Raw genomic sequence first — 19001 nt, 5'->3', positions numbered from 1 at the left:
CAAAAGTGCAACTAGTAAGAGAGAATCCAGACTACAATAGATTGGAAAAGATCAGAAGTAGCCAAGAGGAGAGCTTTGTGGTAACGTGGCATGCAGCAGGATGTGAACACAATTGTTCCTTTTGACTTGGAAAGTTCTATCACTTTCTTTAAGTATGATACCTGTGTAATTAGTTTGGCATGTTGTGCTGGTTGCAAGGTCTGAGATTAATAGAGGTTTGTTTTCAAAGGTGGGAAGTGGGTAAACTCCACTACTTTCTTCACAGTTCTGCTATCTGCGATTGCCTTCTGGCTGTAAAAGTTCTTTCCTTACATGAGTTTTGAGGTGATTTTATAGTCACCTTACTAAACTATGTGTTCAGCTACCACGTGATGTGCCTCTAGAGGAGCATCTTTGGTTGTATATACATAATATATCCCTAGATAAATACTTTTTTTGGCAGGTTGCTCATAAGTCATGTTATCATCACCTTTGCCAGTCATATGGAGCCAATCACAGCTTTCCCCGTTCATTGCAAAAGAATGCCGAGCAACCCATTCAAAGTGGTCGGCTGACACTTGCTTTAACTGTTACCAGTTGCTTTGCTCATCCCTCGTTAATTACTAATGGATGCTCTGGTCCACATTTAATGCAATGTACATGCATGTGTCTCAAGTTCTCACAGTTAGCACGTGCTAACTGTGGGGGCTGACAGTTCTGGACAACTCAGGGCAAATGTGTATGGAGAAACCATTGGAGATGTGAGGATTAATTTGGTGATTCTTTCTCATTAAAATTGGCTCTTCATTTTAGATTAGAAGTTTTTTCCAGCTCTCACAAACTTGAGGAATGCGTCACTTCTCGTCGGAGAAAATTGAGATGCACGAAGTTCCAAGATACTGTGGATCTGCTTATACTTTCAAAACACTGAATATTCTTATAAGAAGAGCAAATCACCATTTCACAACCCAGCAGCAAAGGAAATTAGTCTTCATGAGACTAGTTGGACAATTTTGCATCTGCCATGATATTATAGAATATCTTATATTTGCACCCACCGAAGGTGAAAGCATTTTACCTTTCCAATCTACAAGTTAGGGTCTGGGCAACAAAAATGTGTAGGCTTTTGAAGACAGGTGAGAAAAAATAACTATCTGAATTTATTTTTTACAAGAAATGACAAAGCCTGTTTTTGTTCCCCAGAACATGCTGTATCTTGGGCTATGTGTGTCACCAAACAAAATCAACCTTCTTTTGCAGGGGTTTCATTTTTACTTCAAGAGTGTGAAGGCATTCCCCAGCTTTTCACCCAATGGAGCCTTTTAGACTATTTGGCTGCATGGCAAGGATTTTTTTTCTCTTTGTTTGGAATAATGAAGCTGCAAATCAAATGGAGTGTTTGGGCTCTACCAGAATATAGATGGCATGGTGATAAAAATCTAACTTATGTTAATTTTCCTCAACAGATGCTTAATATGCATCCCTGTGATCCTAACACATAGATGTTTTCTCAAATGCCTGGTTTTCCCTGTTATCATCAAACCTAGTCTGTTTTCTCTGGACAAACTACTCCTTCTCGAAGCATAAACAAGCAGAGTTTAACAGAGCAGTGATGGGGCCTGTCTTTGGTCTGTGTTAAAAACCTGCCCACTGCCATAAATCTCAGACGAGTAAAGCAAATGTCTATACTTATGTAAATGTATAGATGCACGTGAGAATGCACATCCACACACTCACATACACACATACACGTCTTCTGAAAAGGCACAATTGTAACAGTAATGTGTTGGACTAGAGTCGCAAATGATTTCATGCAGTGCTTTCTGGAGGGTAGGTTATGTTCCTTTGCTGCTTCACTATTACTTTTACTTAGAAATAATTTTGAAGAAGAGGGGGAAAATGGTCTATAAGTGATTCTTCTAAGGTCTATATGGGTCTGGTCTTGTTACAAATGCGTGGTGGTACAGCTGTCAGAGAATCTCAATATGTAACTCTATTTTATATTTCTCTGGACTTCTTTTCTACTTCTTTTGAAATTTCTTAGGTTTATTGTGTACTGTATCTTCCAATACTCAAAATAAAGATACTTAAACTCAGAAAATTTTATGAGAAAAAAAAGCGCACAGTGAAATTATACCTCATCGTCAATTATTTTTAGCACCCTCAAGTTCTGTTGCAGTTAGAAAACAGGTAAGGGCACATAACAACTTTCAGAGTCTTTTAGGATCTATGAAAATGTCTTCTGTGTATGACTCTAAGAGAGATTAATCAATGAGAACTTCATACTTTTAACTGAATATATTGTACAACTCATAACTTGCATATTTTTTAAGTCAAGTAATATTTGTTTGTTCCTTCAGTGCCTTCTGTGCTGGCCTGTTCCTGTAACTTAATACAATTACACTTCATAAAAAAAGAAATCCACTCAAATTATAACGTAAGATTGAAAGAATCCATATATTTCAGTATTCAAATTCAAGAAAAAAATCAAATAGTTTTTAATGAAAGGTGAAGGTGATTGGGTTTGTGATGTAAGTTTATAGGAGCAATTAACTAGTCCTGCTATCTGCAATGCTGGGGTTTTTTGAAAAATAAAGTCATCCTTTGGAAAATTGTATGTTAAATTAGTCTTTAGACTCAGAAGTTACTCTCTCATAGATAGCTGAAATTGGATGTTATTTGGTCTCATCTCTCTTCTTCACCCTCCAGATTAATTTTCCAGGCTGTTTCCTAAGGCGTATGAGTTACGCCTGTGTCTCATTGTTTAGCAGTGCGTAGCTCTCTTCTCATCTTCTCAGTTGTATACTTCTGCTGGTTAGGGGGAAAAAATCAAGAATTTCTATACTGGCATAACATCTCATGCAGATTCCATTCTTAGCTAGACAGCAGAGACAGCGCTGCATTTCATTTCATCTGTTTACGCATTTTCTATGCTGAACTAATTTTGGTCTTGGCTTAGGGTACATGTTTTTATTAACAAGTATTAGGTATTTTAGTAGTCTTTCGGTTAAATTCTAAGCAGAAGCAGAGCAAAGTTGGCAGGGTGGGCTAAGGAGAATGGCTGATGTGCAGGGTGAGAAATGGTAAATCTTCCAGGCCAGAGCTGGAAGGTTAGCAGAAGGCTTTACCAGACGGCAAAGCCTGCGCCGCCGGTACAGAGCTGGCTGCCTCAGTGTTGTAGAATTTATTCATATGCTCCACTAGGTGGCACGTTTTAGGAGACTTGGTGACGTGGTGGTGGTGGTGTCAATACGTCAATAAAATGGTATGGAATTATTATTTTTTTAATTAATGCATAGCATGCGTAAATTTTGCTCTGGGACCTACGGTTATTAATCCTGTATTCTCTTCCGCACAAAAGAGGCTACATTTTCAGAGCAGTAATACATGCAGAATGTGTTTGTATTCTTTAAACTGTAGTACGCTATCCAAATTGAAATGTCAGCTATTTTGATATTTGATCTTTAATGTGAACCCGCTTTTCTTTACAGTCTTCTGAGGCTCCATAGAACTTTAGCAATGCTCCATTTTAGCTTTCCTTCATTTGGAATTTGTTTGAAACAAATAGATGTATGATAAAGAGATCCAACACTCGTTCCTGCTTTTTTTCCCTCAGAATTTTTTAAAATAGAATCATTTAGGTTGGAAAAGACCCTTAAGGTCATCGAGTTCAACCATTAACCTAACACTACCGAGTCCACCACAAATAGTCCTCTCACACTCCTTTAGCTTTAGATAATTCAGTAAATCTTGTATATTGTATAGGAATTATTTTTTTTAATCACATCAAGTTAAGTTTTCAAATTTTAGAGAGGATGAATTTTTAAAAATTAGTTCTAAAGGTAAGAAATTTAAGGATTACTATTTGCAAATTAATCTGAATAGAATTACTTGGTATTAATTATCTTGTTGAACCAAGTCTCAGTGCTAAACTGTCACATCATCTTAAACACGAACTTCTATCCACTATATTGTTTTGAGTATTTATATAAAAAAGCCAAATATAATCATCCATGATATAAGAATGCAATTAAATAATTACCCTAAAATGCATAGGTCTTTTTTAGGAAGTTATACCTCACTGCAATTTTTGATCAGATAACTGGGGAGTAAGTTTTGTTAAACGGGTTAGCTGATGGGTGGTCTTAAGAATATTAATATTAAAAGATAAAATCAAAGAATAGAAGCAGATAGAATGAAATTGGTTAACCTCCCACTCTGTTTAGAGAAGGATTCTGTTTCAGTAGAAGCTAGCTTTTTTAAGACCAGGACAGCTTTTGGCAAATATTTTGGCAAATATTTTGTGGGCATAGGTATGACAAACTTCCACAGATGTTTAGAAAAGCCTGCTGGTTCACCTGAGGTTTCATATTAAACTTAGTGTGAAGAGTAGTGAGGTGTGCAAGCACAAATGAATGCAGCTGTGCTCTGGGGAACCTGTGGAGTGGAGTGGGACAGGCTTCTGCAGAGAAAACGGATTATTTTCAGATAAAGAGGGGTTGTACCACAAAATCTGTCTGTGAACAGTGGATATTCATACAGAACTGAGTATAGAGTAATGATTAAGATAACACAGAAAGAAAAGTTATTGGATAGTGCCAATCATGTTTTTTCTGGAACTATTGAGCACCATTTTGCTGTATATTTTTCAAACTTAGAGGTTGTTATGCAGTATCTATATTCATATTCTTCCAGTAACAGATATGGTGTGTTTTCAGAACTTCTGTCAGCATTGAAAATCAGGTTCAAATTTGTTGTGCCAGCTTTATTTTTGTTTCTTTTTCTGTAAGATGTAAGTAATATTTATTATACATTTAGAGAATTAATTAGCTCTTTCAAAGTTATCTGAAACTTTGGGTGGAAGGTGATATAAAGGCAAAAATTATAAGTGTCAATATTTAATTTTAGAACATAAAAATTGGCCCAGAACTTTTTTGGCAGCCATGTGCAAAGAGCAAATAGAAGAGAGACAGGCTAGTCTTAATGGCCATATTCTTGAGGAATACTGTTTATTTCTGGTATTAACAGTGGATTTTATGTGCAGGAGGCAATGTTGACTTGCTATTAATTTATCTGAATAAAGCATTTGTACAATAGCTGTGGTAGCTATTGAGAGGTAATTAGTTAGATCTTAATTTCTGTCTGTGGCTGAGATTTGGGCTTGTTGGCCAATGATACTGTAACCTTGACAAGATTTTGACAGGGCTCTGTCACTTGTGCTTGCAAAAGACCTGGAATTCATAGAGGTTTTGTCTATTTCCATCTGGGATCTGGGGCAGCAGTCACATTTTTAAGAGATGAAGGGTATTTCTGACAGTCTCCAAGACCATTGAGAGTGAATCCCTTTCCTCACTACTAGCATAAATTGTTACACTAATCTATTGTATTCTGGGTTACTGCCTAATGCTTCATTTTTAGATAGTTTATGTTAAATACACAATCATCAGAACATCATTTTGCTGCAGGGGAAGCATAAAAACTGTGGAAATACATATAATAATACAAGAATACAAGAGGCAAATTTCATTCACCATAAATTGGTGAACTTTTGAGTGTAAAGCTTGGCTCAGAATAACTCTTCCATTATTTCTTATATGCATAATTTGATATTTGATTAATGTTTCAAAAACCAAATAAATCTTAATGTTTTAAAAATATTAAAAAGACTTTAAATAGTAATATCTAAATTTTCAAATTCCTGCAATATAATTTGATAATGGTGATTTAAAGTAAATGGAATTGTGCTAAACCCCTTCTAATAGATACGAACATCTATGAACAATTAAAAAAGAACTTGTACACAACATGAACTCCATAGGCTTCTGTTATCATTTTATTGGAAATCAGGTTAATATCTGAAGGATAACAGACTCATATTAGCTTAAAAAAATCTATGGTCTATCAAATAAAACCTAATGAAATGGAGTAAGTGGTTCCTGATTATTGCAACTAAGGCTACAGCCAGTTTCTACAATTTTCATTCTTGTGGACAGAATTTTCAGTTTAATATTTTCCTGATGGAGAGTATGAGTATGTATCCTTGAATCTAAAGATTTGTTCCACCAGTTATTTTCACGCTGGATCCAAGTTTCTACAGAGCCTGGGATTAATTAACTAATTCACTAATAGTTTTGGGTCCACCTTCACCTGAAATTATTGACCACAGATTTATCATCATGTTTTGGTCTAATGAGTTTTTTAATGAATGTAGCATTACTATAGAAAAAGGCCTACAAGGTTCAGTAGTTTAATGAAGATTGTTGGCTAGGCATCAAAAGAATTTAAATTTCTTCCTTAGTCTTGAAGTGTGATAAATCCGGCTAATGCTGAAAAAAAATTATATGTCAAAGTATGGTGGATACTGTGTCAGTTTTGGAGTACTTTTGTTTTACATTATTGCTTTCTCAAATATTTAGCTAACAAGAAATATTTCTTTCTTTGCCAAATGCCTTTTCTGTAATAGAAAACACTCTGGTGAAAGACTGAGGTAGCTCTGTATAAAGTATTGTGGGCTAACTGCACGAGTGGTACACCTCTAGCAAAAGCAAGAACTGTTGTGCCAAATTATCTTACAAGGCAGGAACTGGTCCAGAATGCATGTAATGTTAACTTAGGGCAAGAATGTAATGTTAACTCAGGAAGTTGCAACACTACCTTGATCATTGACGAGTGAATTCTTGTTAGGGGATATCTTATTTGATGTACATCGCCTTTTTGTCTATTTGTGAATGAATTTAAAGTAATTCTCAACTTTTAAGATATGCTTAAGGTTAGTGGTTGAAGGTGGTTGAAGTGACTAATTTAATATTTTTTTATACATTTAATTTGATTTATGTACTTAAATAAGAGATACATAGTAAAATTAAAGATAATCAACCAACAAATCAGTGCAGTACTTATTTGATATCCTATTCAAACTTAGTTCTGATAGATAACATAGCCAATAAGAGAAATTTCTAATCTACTCTAATGGGTGAATACAATGCTGAGAATCTGTTTTCTTGTTAAACGCACGATTCACTTTCTGGGAATGTTCACCAGTATCTGCTTAATTTTTTTTTTTTCTCTAAATCACTTCTGCAAGTAAAATGCCAGAATATTTGCAAAAAATAGTTCAAAGTCCCCAGCATAGATACAGTAATTCTGTTAGACATTTAAAATTTTAGGTATAATATCCTTCTGCAGACTAATTCCAGTGTATTCATATCTCTTTACTTACGTAATTTCTCTTTTAAAGATAGTGTTCAGTGATTGGGTTCATGCATGGTAGGATAGAAACAGTTGAGCGAGGAAGGCATACATTCTAATAATTGACATAGAAGAGTCATATTTCCCTAAGATTTGGATTCTGATAAGAGGGAATAGATAGGCTTATCTAAGGGCCTGAATAGCTCTGTGCAAACTAGATAAGGGACTCTCAATTGCTGCTACTGCCCCACAGTAATGTACAAAGTGGCTTCAAGTAGTACATAGTTTGCCACGGAGGTAGAAACTGCCACCGCCAATGATCCTGACTGCTGTTCTGCTACTGGTACGACCCAATGCCATGGACAGCAGTGATATCAGCAAAAAAAAGTCTGTAAGATGCCCGGGTAGAGATAAGTATTAAAAAGTATTTACATTTATCATATTCACAAATAACTCACAGCAATGAAATATAAGGGAGACCGTTATTGTTCATATCCCTGACTTTGTCTTCAGGGCTCATTATCCTATCAGTCCTTCTTTCGTTCCATTTCACTTTTCTTTGCCATTTTTCAGACCCCTAGTCTTTTCCCATTAGTCTCTCTGCTTCCAGTTCCACAGTCTTTTTACTGTTCTATCCTGTCTTTTTCACTTTGTCCATGGAAGAGGAGCTCAGGAGGAGCTAGCAGTACTCTCTTCTGGAATAAATAGGAGAGATTTTAATAGAACAGTGATAACAACTACAATAACAAAAAATAGAAAGAGAAGTTAAAAAGAGGAGCCTTCTCCTCACAAGTTCTCCATGGTCAGAAGAAAATGCAAGGGCTAGTCTTGCTCTGCGTTCTTTCCTAGAAATTTTGGAAGGTAGTACAAAGGTTACCCAAACCCCAGATTTCCGAGAAGAACTGTCTTTTGTTCCCAAGGTGGATGTAGTGCAGGAACTGTGTTCAGACTCAAAAGCTATTGTTCGTAGCTGGATAAAGTTGATAAAATCAAGTATCTGTGAAAATCAACCAGTTTTGCGCTGTTGTAACAGCTGGCTTGGTTACGACTTGCAGAGAGCAAAGCTATTTAATGGCCATAAGTTGCGTTACGACGTGGACCTCAATGTTGCATAGACACAAAATGCTAAATCATGGAATGTACACAAACTTACTTTCACATCTTATTTCCATATTTGGAAAAATGTCTGTTTCTTTTTCAACTCAGGAATGAGAGTTTCATTCACAAAGTCTCTTCCGTTACTGTGGCAGGGATGAGTTTCAAAGTCTTATTTTTATTCAACACATTCTACATACACTGTTAATGAAATAAAATTAGGCAATAACATTTATCAATTTATTTTGAGGTTTGAATTAATGATGTGGAAATGTTGAGCTTTTCCTTATACTTGGTCTCTTCTGATTTTGCCCTTTTTTGTGTTAAAACAGTACAACTATTCATTAAAAAAAAAAAAAAAAAAAGACGACGAAAACTGTCACAACCACATTAAAGCCTTGTTTTGATCAAGATACGACGCGTGTGTAAATTGCAGCACTTGCTGTTCTGTGTTCCGAGCCTGCCATCGCTTTCTCCGCTAGTTGAGAATCCAGTACTTAAAATGCTCTTCTTTTTTTCATACATAAAAATGTACCTCCAGCCCATCAAACTATTTCCTTGGGAAGCTGTGGTTCACGACAGCATGACCAAGTTAGTGTTCTAACCTGGAAATGAAAGGAAAGCAGAAGCTGAGCTGTTTGAGAAACATTGGCACGGCAAGGGATTACCCTGTCTCATTTTCCCCAAACCACATTTTTCTGAACTTACGCTTCCAGCGAGTCCCCACCCAGGCAGTCCTTCTCCCAGATGAGGTAAAGGAAGCCACCATCAAGCTGAGCTAGGAGCTGCGTTAGGCTTCTCTCCGTTGGAAGCCTCTCTTCATTACATCACACCTGGCCGTATTTCAGAGATTAATGAACGGCATCTTGTCAGTTTTAATATATCGCAGTGCTTTAGTTTACATTGACGATGTAATCATAAATTCCCCGAGCTGTGAACTACACCTTAAGGACTCGCATGGAGTTCTAAGAAGGCAAGAAAAAGAAATGACTATAAACTCGAGAGCGTGCCAGTTTTGAGAAAAACCTGCAGATTTTCTAGGACATTAGGTTTCAAAAGAAGGATTACACACAGACTAAACAGAGTAGAAGTCATAAAAATTTAAAGACATCACAAAAATAAGATCCTTTTTAGGTATGACAGAATACTAAAGGAAATTTATACTGAATTATACCACCCAAGCAGACCCATTAATTAATGTAATGAGAAAATATGTTCCATTTCCATGGACCTAAGCGTGTCAGGAAGCATTTGACACTTTTAAAAGGGGGAGAGGTGAAAGCATGCACTTCACCACTCCTGACATTCTCAGATTTTAGCTTATCTATTCACATTCATGTTTGGGCTGCTGAGGCATTTGGATGCGACAAATCAAGAGAGAGGAAGAAAAAATTACTGTAAGTGACAAATATGTCTAAAAAAGCATAAACGCATTTTGTGCTGTGTAACTTTTAAAGTTACATCTTGTGTCTTGAATATTGGAGAGATTATCATATCACACTACGAAAGCATGAGTGAAAAGAAGCTTTTTATTGTCAAAATGATATATATGTGAAACTTTTAGATCCATAAGCAGATGCTATGTGTTCATTCCAACCGCTTATAGTTCTGAAGCTGGCAAGCAGGGCAATTTGCAGGATCAGGAAATAAAAGCCTGTCTTCCAAGGTTGCTCAGGCATTGATTTTCCATGCAAATGATCTTTTTAAAAATCAGGTTCTAATTCCTTTTCTCAGAGTTTTTTCCCATTCCTGGTATTAAAATACTCCTCTGCATATTGCTTGGAAATTCTTATGCTCATTCCTTGATAGAAGAAAACTGAAAAAATTAGTTTGATCCTTTATTTTTTTTTATGATGCAAAAAACCCCTGGGACACGTTCTTTCATTCCGTATCTGTGATGTAATGGCCACTTGATCTTAAGAATGGGATATTTTAGGTAGCATCTTCTGCAGCGTGTCATGTAAATTTTCAATTTGGGTAGCACCTCCCAGATGTTTCCATCCCTGTTTATTTGAAGAATTTTTGATAGATGTGACTACCCTCTGCAGATATATTCTTAGACTTAATATGTTGATCTGTCTGTATTCAGGTGAAGCATTGCTTTAGAGTACTTCGAAAAACGTATCTTTTATACATATATAGCTGATGCTGAAGGTTTTTCTAGATTACAAATAAGTACAATTTTTTATGCATGCAAAATTTTGAGAGTTAATTGCATTTGTGTACATAAGTGTGCACATCTGATACAGTTCAGTTAATTCTTTGATTTTTCAGATTAAACTTCACATTTCTTTTCACTTGTGAGTGGCAGGAAATGGGTCCGCAGATCCATTTTCTCTTTTGTGCTAAGCAGTTTACATGCTGTGTGTGCAAAACTGCGCTGTAGCCAAAATAATATTTGAAATATTTGGTCACCATGAATCAACAGAAAGAAGGCCAAACCTCATGCTTTTATGACCACATTAAAAAGCAGGTTGTAAGTAATAATAGCTAACCTATCTGTGCGGTTGAAATGCAAGGTGGCAGTTGTTTTATAATAGTAGAAAATACAGGATAGTTGTGAAGGCAGAAAATGCAGAACTTTATGTTTAATTGAAATGAGTGAAAATATTCTACATAGGCAAAATCCAGTTTATTTACTTCAAGCATTATCATGCATTGCACTGTCATTTTGTAGGAGTGTTAATTTCTACCCTGATTATGTTAATCTGAACGTTTGCAATTCAGTGAACATTCATTTTTTCACAAATCTTTTGTCTCTTATAATTGTTGTGCAAAGTTTATCAGCGTTACCAGTTTCTGAGGAGGAATTTACTGGGGAAAATGTGCTAATAATCCCATTACAGATAATTGATGGAAATCTCTTTCTGAGCCAGGTAGCTTTCAAAATAGGCAGAGGAAGGAATCTGATTTGCATGGGTCTACTCTTTATAAAAGGATTAACGTTAATTTTTAATTGATCCCTGTTAATTTGAGTGATCATTTTCTGATCTGTGGAAGGTTTTACTTAAGTCAGTAACGATACTAAAGATGACTCTTTGGCCGCGTCTGTACTGTGGGTAATAGCGACTGCAGCACATTGCATACATTTCTGAATGAGGCAGGTGTCTGTAAGCACTCTAGGAGACTGGTCACAGTTAAAAATAGCCCTGCAGAGCTTCACAGGCTTACCTGAGATGTTTCTTTTTTTCCCTAGACTTCCTGAAGCCACTACTAGACTGCTGCTCATACTCAAGCTAGTTTAAAGCTATCTTCTCTGTACAACTCAGTAGTCACTAAAAACTTCAGCAAAGGCATGTCTTCGCTTTCATTTCCTTTTATAAGATAGAAAACACTTCAGCACTTTCTGTTATCTGTTCAAAAGAAGCATGAAAGGATTAATTTAATCTTGTGAGGGTTTTTAATGTCTCAGTGCCGTAATCGGAACAAATCTTTCGTTTTGAGCTTTGTGTAGGGGTGTTCATTTGTCGGGGAGCTGAAGCTGAAAACTCACAATGATAGCCACGTGCTCCACTGAAGCCCACTGCCATCTGAACTTGCCTTCCTAAAGACTCTGTTGAACTTCATCAGATTTTAATCTCTCTGTGGTTTGCTATGTTGGCACCACTGAAATCACAGGCAGAGCTCCTACGGACATCAACAGATCTGGATTTACTCTGTGTTCTTTTTTGGCAGGTGGATTTTGAAAAACAAAAGAAAGAATGTCTAGCTCTCAGGTGGTAGTTTTTATGTGGGGGCTGTTTGCTTACCAGTTCGTGCGGTGGCTTTTTGCTTTTTCCGTTTAGTCTTCTCTTCCTTGTAAATCTATGCCTGTGATATGGACTGGGGCTTTTATCATTTGTAGAAGATTACTAATTAAAAAATCCCTGATTATTCCCTATAAACAAACACTTTGGGTCTTGACCCTAAATTCTTTCACAAAACTTCTTGGAGATTTCAGAGATGCTCTGCCACAGTGAGGAGTAAGCGAAGAAGTGCAGAAGAGGCATTGTCAGCGCCGCGCTGTTGAAAACGGACCAGTTGGGAAAGCAGAGCAGAGAGGCAGAAAAGGGAGTTTGACTCACCTGGAAGGAGGAAGAACTGAGGCACTGGGTCCTGCTTCCTGGAGTGTGTATAACTAAACCGTTAAGCAGAACTAATTTAGTGGGCCTTTCCACCTTCAAATAAGCTTTCTAGGCCAGAAGATTCTGACTCCGATCTTCTCTCTCTTCTTTTGACCCACTGATTTTTATCATTTCTGGCTCCGTCGCAGCTCAGATTCGACCAGAAGGACTGCAGTCAAAGCAGTTTCTTGGGAAGTAACCAGAAGAGTTAGATCCACCTCTTTCTGAATTGTAGTAGTGTTCTTATTATTAAACTGGCACCACCACCCATGAAGTTAATTGAGGTGCTGACTATGACTAACTTTTCAGGATTCTCCAAGGTCTCAAGCAAGCTTTGGCAGTTGCATGTCTTATCCTGGATTGCTTTTAGAAGGAGATAAATATCTATCTCCATATTGTTTGGGTACTTCTGAGGATGTATGCCAGCCAGAAAAATTTCTAGCCAGAATAAAAGGTACGTAGTGAGTTCAGGTGCCAGGAAATTTAAACAGTACTGGAAATTGGGTAGCTGGGATTGCTGTTTGGGACTCAGAAGGGTTTACGTGCTTGGGACACACTTTGGGTAGACTTCAACAGCATGCAGCTTGAAACCGGCTATCTTCTGGAAGAAAAAGTGGTCCAAAACAAAACAAAAAAACCCAGTCCAATCTGTTTATGACAGACATTAAAAGTAAGATATTAGTAGTGTTCCATCGGGGGTAATTTTGGGTGAATTCCATACCAGGTCAATCTGCAGTCCCAGCAGTCACTGCTATCTTAGTATTATGTATTTTATTTCCATGCTAATAACAGAAGTGAAGAATTTGCAAGACAATAATAAGTTTAGAAAATATTAAAATGACAGTTTATCTGCATACTGAAAATCTGATAATTCCATAGAAGTTCCGTCATAAACCAAAAGCTGTAATTAAAAATGCAAAGTAAATATGATTCTAGTAAATCACAGGGGACCTCTTAGTCACAGATGTATCTTACTACTAAGGTGTTTAAATAAGTAAACCCCTCAAAATGTCAGACAGCTGTATTCTTTAGAATAATTTTAATAAGCTAACATGGTAATGAGTTTACTGGTTGCAGCCTGTTGACTATATTCAAGTCTCTGTGCATCTCAGTCACTTCGCTATGGTTTTTCTCTTGCATAACCATCTTAAAAACTATCTAATCTATTGTGTACCTTTTTATTCCTTGTTTGCATCGATCTAGAACCAAATAGCTTTGAATAAGTGCACAAATGATGCATGAGGTATTACGCGTGTGTGCGTAGCTGCAGGTTTCTGGTACAGATATAATAAGCACCAGGTATATGTAGACTGTACAGTTATACACCTTGGAAACCTCAGGGTTAGGCTGACATAAGTGCCTTCTGATGGCTTGCTAGGTAAGATCTAGCATGAGGCTCTCTAGGGATGAATTTCTTAAAAAAATAAAAGTGAGATCGACCACATTTATTTGATATTACATTCATAGGTGTAAAATAGCAGTTTATAGTTTCACTTGTCCATTTCCCTTGCTCTGGATCTGCCTCCCTGATCAAGAAATTCAATAGCTATTAAAAGCTGCAGCTGTACTAACAGTCGTATGTTTTATAGGAGGAATTTTGCAGCTATTACTTTAGAACAGGCGTTCCGTGCCAGTACAGATGTTGCGTCCACCTTTTTCATAAGCACTTTATCTGTACCATGGGCATTGCATTTCTAATGTTTGCTTGGAATTGCTAAACATGCTCCATAGCTGTAATTTATTTGGGCTGGTGTAGTTTAAAGACCTGAAAGTTAGACCTGCACCTGTTCTATTCATCTGACCAGGAAAGCTCTAATTCCACTGCATGAGAGCTTGTAGAGTTTGGATCTCTTCTGTATAAATCTCCTGAAACAAATGCAGCCCTTTGATTCACACATACGTTCCCCTTCCCTGAAGTAGAAATAGCTTGCACATATATCACCAAATTTCAATTTTCTAATATAGAAGGGAGGACATACCACTTGATCTAATGGAGGACCAGCATACAACTCCTACGTTCCCTCCCTCAGTCAATCCGTCTCTGAGTAATCAAACATACATACTGAAAGGTGAAACATGTAGAACAGGGTGTGTAACTGGAGCAAACTCTGCTAGTATGATGACACTGGTTTCATTGTGGAATGATATGACAAACACTTCTGAGTGTAATGTATTTAGAGTGATATAAAATGAGTGAGAAGGAAAAGCAACTACTTGACGTAACTTGATTTACCTCCTGACAGCACTGATATCAGTGAATTTGTACTTTTGTAAGACAAACAACAGTTGAAGAAGGCTGCGATATTGGCAATAGCTTAAGTAAGAAATGACAGATTTTAAATATTGAATGTCGAACCAGTATAAAAGCCATTCATTCAACTGTTTCAGCCCAGGATTTTGGAATTCAGACAAAATCCAGGAATGGTCCTAGCTTTGAAAGACAAAAATAATAATAATTAAAAAAAAAATTAAAAAAAAGTAAATTACCCCCCCCCCCCGAAACCACCCCAAATCAAGCAAACAAGAAAGCCACTGTTCAGTGAGGTTTTACAAAACCAAAGCTATGTCCCACTTTGCCCAATTCTGCCAGAGATGTATGTCATCCATAGACATGTCATCAAATATGACTCAAACCAACCCTTCCCCCAAAATAAATAAATGCAACCACATAGACCGAAATGATTCTTTGGCATTTTAAAGATTCTACCCTACTTATTTGTGGTGCATTTTTAATTTAGAGTCAAACCAGGGGCTGATCCCTTACTTAGTGTTTTTGTTCAAATAAAACAGAAAAAAAAAAGCATTTGTGCCATAATCAATCCTGCTAAAAACCTGTAAATATGTAGTAAATTTAGCACAATAGAATGGAGAAGCAGCATCTCTATAAGAAAACAAATAAAGAACAAAAGACTTGAAGAACAGAGCTGTACGTGGAAGTAAAAAGAAGGCAATAAAAGGACAGAAGCTTATTCAAAGTATGTATTTTGGGAATAGTGATTAAATACTAAAGCTAAGATATTATTAGTAACTATATTACTAAAATGAAATGCTCCAGAATTGTGCATTTAGGCTTTGAATTCCTTTTGAAAGTTCCGATGACTTTGACAAACCACACAAGCCTCGTTCAAGAGCCCAAGAATACCTCCTCTGATTCATCTAAAGGCAGAGCAGAATTTGCCCCCCCAGGCCATCAGAAGCTCTAGATAGAATTACAGTCTTGCTGTACACAGCTGAGTGTATATAATTCTTTAAGTAAAATTCATGTCTTGTGTGTTGTAAAAGAAATGAAAGGTAGCTGTTAATTCCAAGGCTTATAAATATGTCAGTGGGTTTTCATAATGTCTTAATAAATTACAAGAACAAACTCAGTGACTCATGATGTCACCAGAACTACATGCTGCACTGTATTTATTGTAATTATGTACTGCACCTCACAGAATTCTTTGACTTTCTACATGAATATATAGGTCCCACTAAAAAATTAAAGCCATCCCCATTGACTTCTTCATTCTTTTTCATTTGCTATCTTTTAGCTGTTTCCTTGTTCTGAGCCCTTCTTCAAATGAAGAAAATTTTTAAGTAAATGTATTTAAAAGAACATTGCTGCAACTGCTATATTTGTTCATTGAAAAGCTGAAGTAAAATACAGTTTTCAAATATCCTCAAATTTGGGTGAAGTTCAAATTTTCCTTGGATCCTAGTTCTCTGGCTGGCCACTAGCCCATATCACTAATGGTATAACTAGCTGAAAAATGGAAAAACAATTTCATGAAAATTTCAAGATTATTTTGGCTTAGATCTGAAACGTAGAGATTGCATCAATATCATAGTGTCAGTAATCCTTCATTCTTTAGTCTAAAAAATAAAACGCAGGATGGCCTAGACACTTTAGGTAAGTGAAACCTGTAAGACTAATTCAACAGCATTTCAAACCTGTTAAGGTAAACTTAGTGTGTGAAGAAGCTCTTGGCTCTTTGGTGCTCCCCCTCCAAACGGGTTTTCACTCTCACAGATGTAAGCTGCAAGTGTAGTTTGCGTTTAAGTGTTGTGATTAAACGTTCTTTTGCATCAAAAAATATAGTGAGTTGGGCACTGCTCCCATATATATGCTTAGGTATTGATTTCAATGGAACAGAACCTGTTACTTAAGCTGGTATTAAATAGAAAGAATTCTACAGTGCATCCATTTTTTATGGCCCTTCTTTAAATCACTGGAAACAGTACATCTGAATTTAACATACACTGATTTGATGACATGCTTCTCTGAAGATATTAAATAAACAAAACAATGACCCCCAGCTTTTCTCCCATCATTACTGAACTATTTCTCCAAGATATCTATACTTGAAAAGCCTGTACATGAAATCCCCTTGTTCAAGCTGTAGGTGCATTCACATATTGCTTGCAATGAAACAGGTATCTTTTCCATATGGAGGTCTTAATTTTCACTCTCATTTACGCAGAAGCAAACGGGAAACCCCATTCCAAACTTCCCATTCCAAAAATAATAGCAGTGTTCAGTCACATTTTATGAAAGCATCTTAGAATTTATATAAATAAAACTAGTGTACATTTCAAAGAATATATAAAATGCTGGCGTTTTGCTTTTACTGCAAAGATCAAAGAGCTGATTAAAATTAAAATTTCATGAATTTTAAATTACGCATTTAGTCATAACAAAAATATTAAAACAAAAAAAATTTAAAGCAGCAGGTGTAACTTATATAGTAAGATAAAGTTTAATATATTTTATTAGCTTAAGGGACACAGAATAACTATCTATCCAGAACTTCAGGCATGCATTTACATAAATATATTAAATTAAGAAAAGCAATTATACACTTAAACATCCTTTTGTCTAGAAAAATCATTAAATCCACAGATTAACAATAAATCCAACTCTATGCATTTATCACTTCCAGATACAACTGTTCCATTTCTCAGATATTACACAAATACATTTGTTAGAATTTATATGCATTATACATATATTATATATTACATAATAGTGTGTATACATACATGGTGTTCAATAATATAATAATAATTTTTACTTTTTATAGCACTTTTCATTTGAAGAGCTCAAAGCGCTTTACAAGGATTGATTTCACTAATTTTCAGACGGAAAGTGGAGGCACAACGATGCAATTACTTCAGGTTATATAGAATTTGTGACAGACAGTAACTGAATTCTCTTGTTGTGAGCTTCAGCCATGCTGTCTCCCTAAAAAGAAATACACATATAGCATATGTAGTCTACATAGGTAGACCTGCAAAGACTTGTAAGGTCTCAAACCAAGAAAGCACTTAATTATGTTAATAATGTTAAGCACATGACTTCAGGGAGACTCATATGCTTAAAATTACTTGTGTGCTCCAGTGCTCTGCTAGATTGGTGCCTGTATATGCTTAGTAGTATAATACAGTTTATAGAAGATACTTAAACATAGTTTGAATGATATTTTCTAAGCTATTTTCCCACATTTCAAATGTACATACAGTACCTGACACCTACTATAAAATAAAACTAATTGAACAGAGGAATATCACAACAGTAATGTTCTCAAGTGACAGAATTTTCTTATTTCCTTTTCCTTTTCTGCTTGGCTCCCATTAAAATCAAATTGTTCTCAAAAGAGAATTGAAGTTTTAATTCTGCAGTATATTTTGTGGGGGACAGCTAATAGCATTTCTGGATAATTCACAGGGTAGGGTTACTGCTTCTGGTATTAATGGAGATCACTACAAGATACATCTGGTGACTTAATACCAGATGGTTTCTGGTTGCACTATATCTTGGTATGAATTAAGTTCATTCTGCGCACCAGTTTTAACTCTGCCTAGAACATTTTCCTTTTAGCCGCTCCTCCTAGGAGCATTCAGAAAACGGGATTTGTTTGTTACTACCTTGAGATGCAAATCGCCTTTTCATCCTACAGCGAAATGCATCCTACATTAAAAACACCCCTCCAAAACAGCCACCTCTCTCTGCCTCCTTCCCACCCAAGAATATTGTGAACACAGCCACGGCGTATATTCACATGCTTTAGCTGGCACTTTCTTTCTGAAATTTCCTGGGAATTTAAGCAATTTTTCATTTAAATATTTTTTTTCACTTTTGTTTTCATTGCAAAATGAAGATAAATAGGAAAATCTCATAGACTCTAAAAGGAACTTAACTATATGATACATGGGGCCCTATCGATCACTTATAACAGATGGAAAGTTGTTTTTTATCAGTAGAAATAAAACTCTTCTCCAATAATGCAGCTTGCTGTTTGTGCACATTCTTAGCAATAATTTCTGACATTTTTGATTGTGGAAGCCAGTGTGTGTACAGTAGGCAATAGGTAAAGACACACATTAAATGTATATAACACAGAATATTATTATTTTTGTGAATTCCTATAGCATGAAATGACCACTAGAATGATATATTTTCAGTACTGAGAGCTCTGGTAAGCAGGTGTGTCACTTGGCTTTCAAATCAAACTGTACAGTGTAACGTGAAGAAAAATTTCCTATGGAAGCCTATGGGAGTTTTCTTTGGGTTATGGGACTACATGATAATCCTTTGCTAATATATAGACCAAAGTAGTAATTATTAATAACTTATGAGTGAACTGAAGGAAAAAG

Source organism: Accipiter gentilis, chromosome 12 (assembly GCF_929443795.1).
Source record: "Accipiter gentilis chromosome 12, bAccGen1.1, whole genome shotgun sequence".
In the NCBI taxonomy this organism is placed as follows: Eukaryota; Metazoa; Chordata; class Aves; order Accipitriformes; family Accipitridae; genus Astur; species Astur gentilis.
This window is presented reverse-complemented; position numbering follows the sequence as displayed.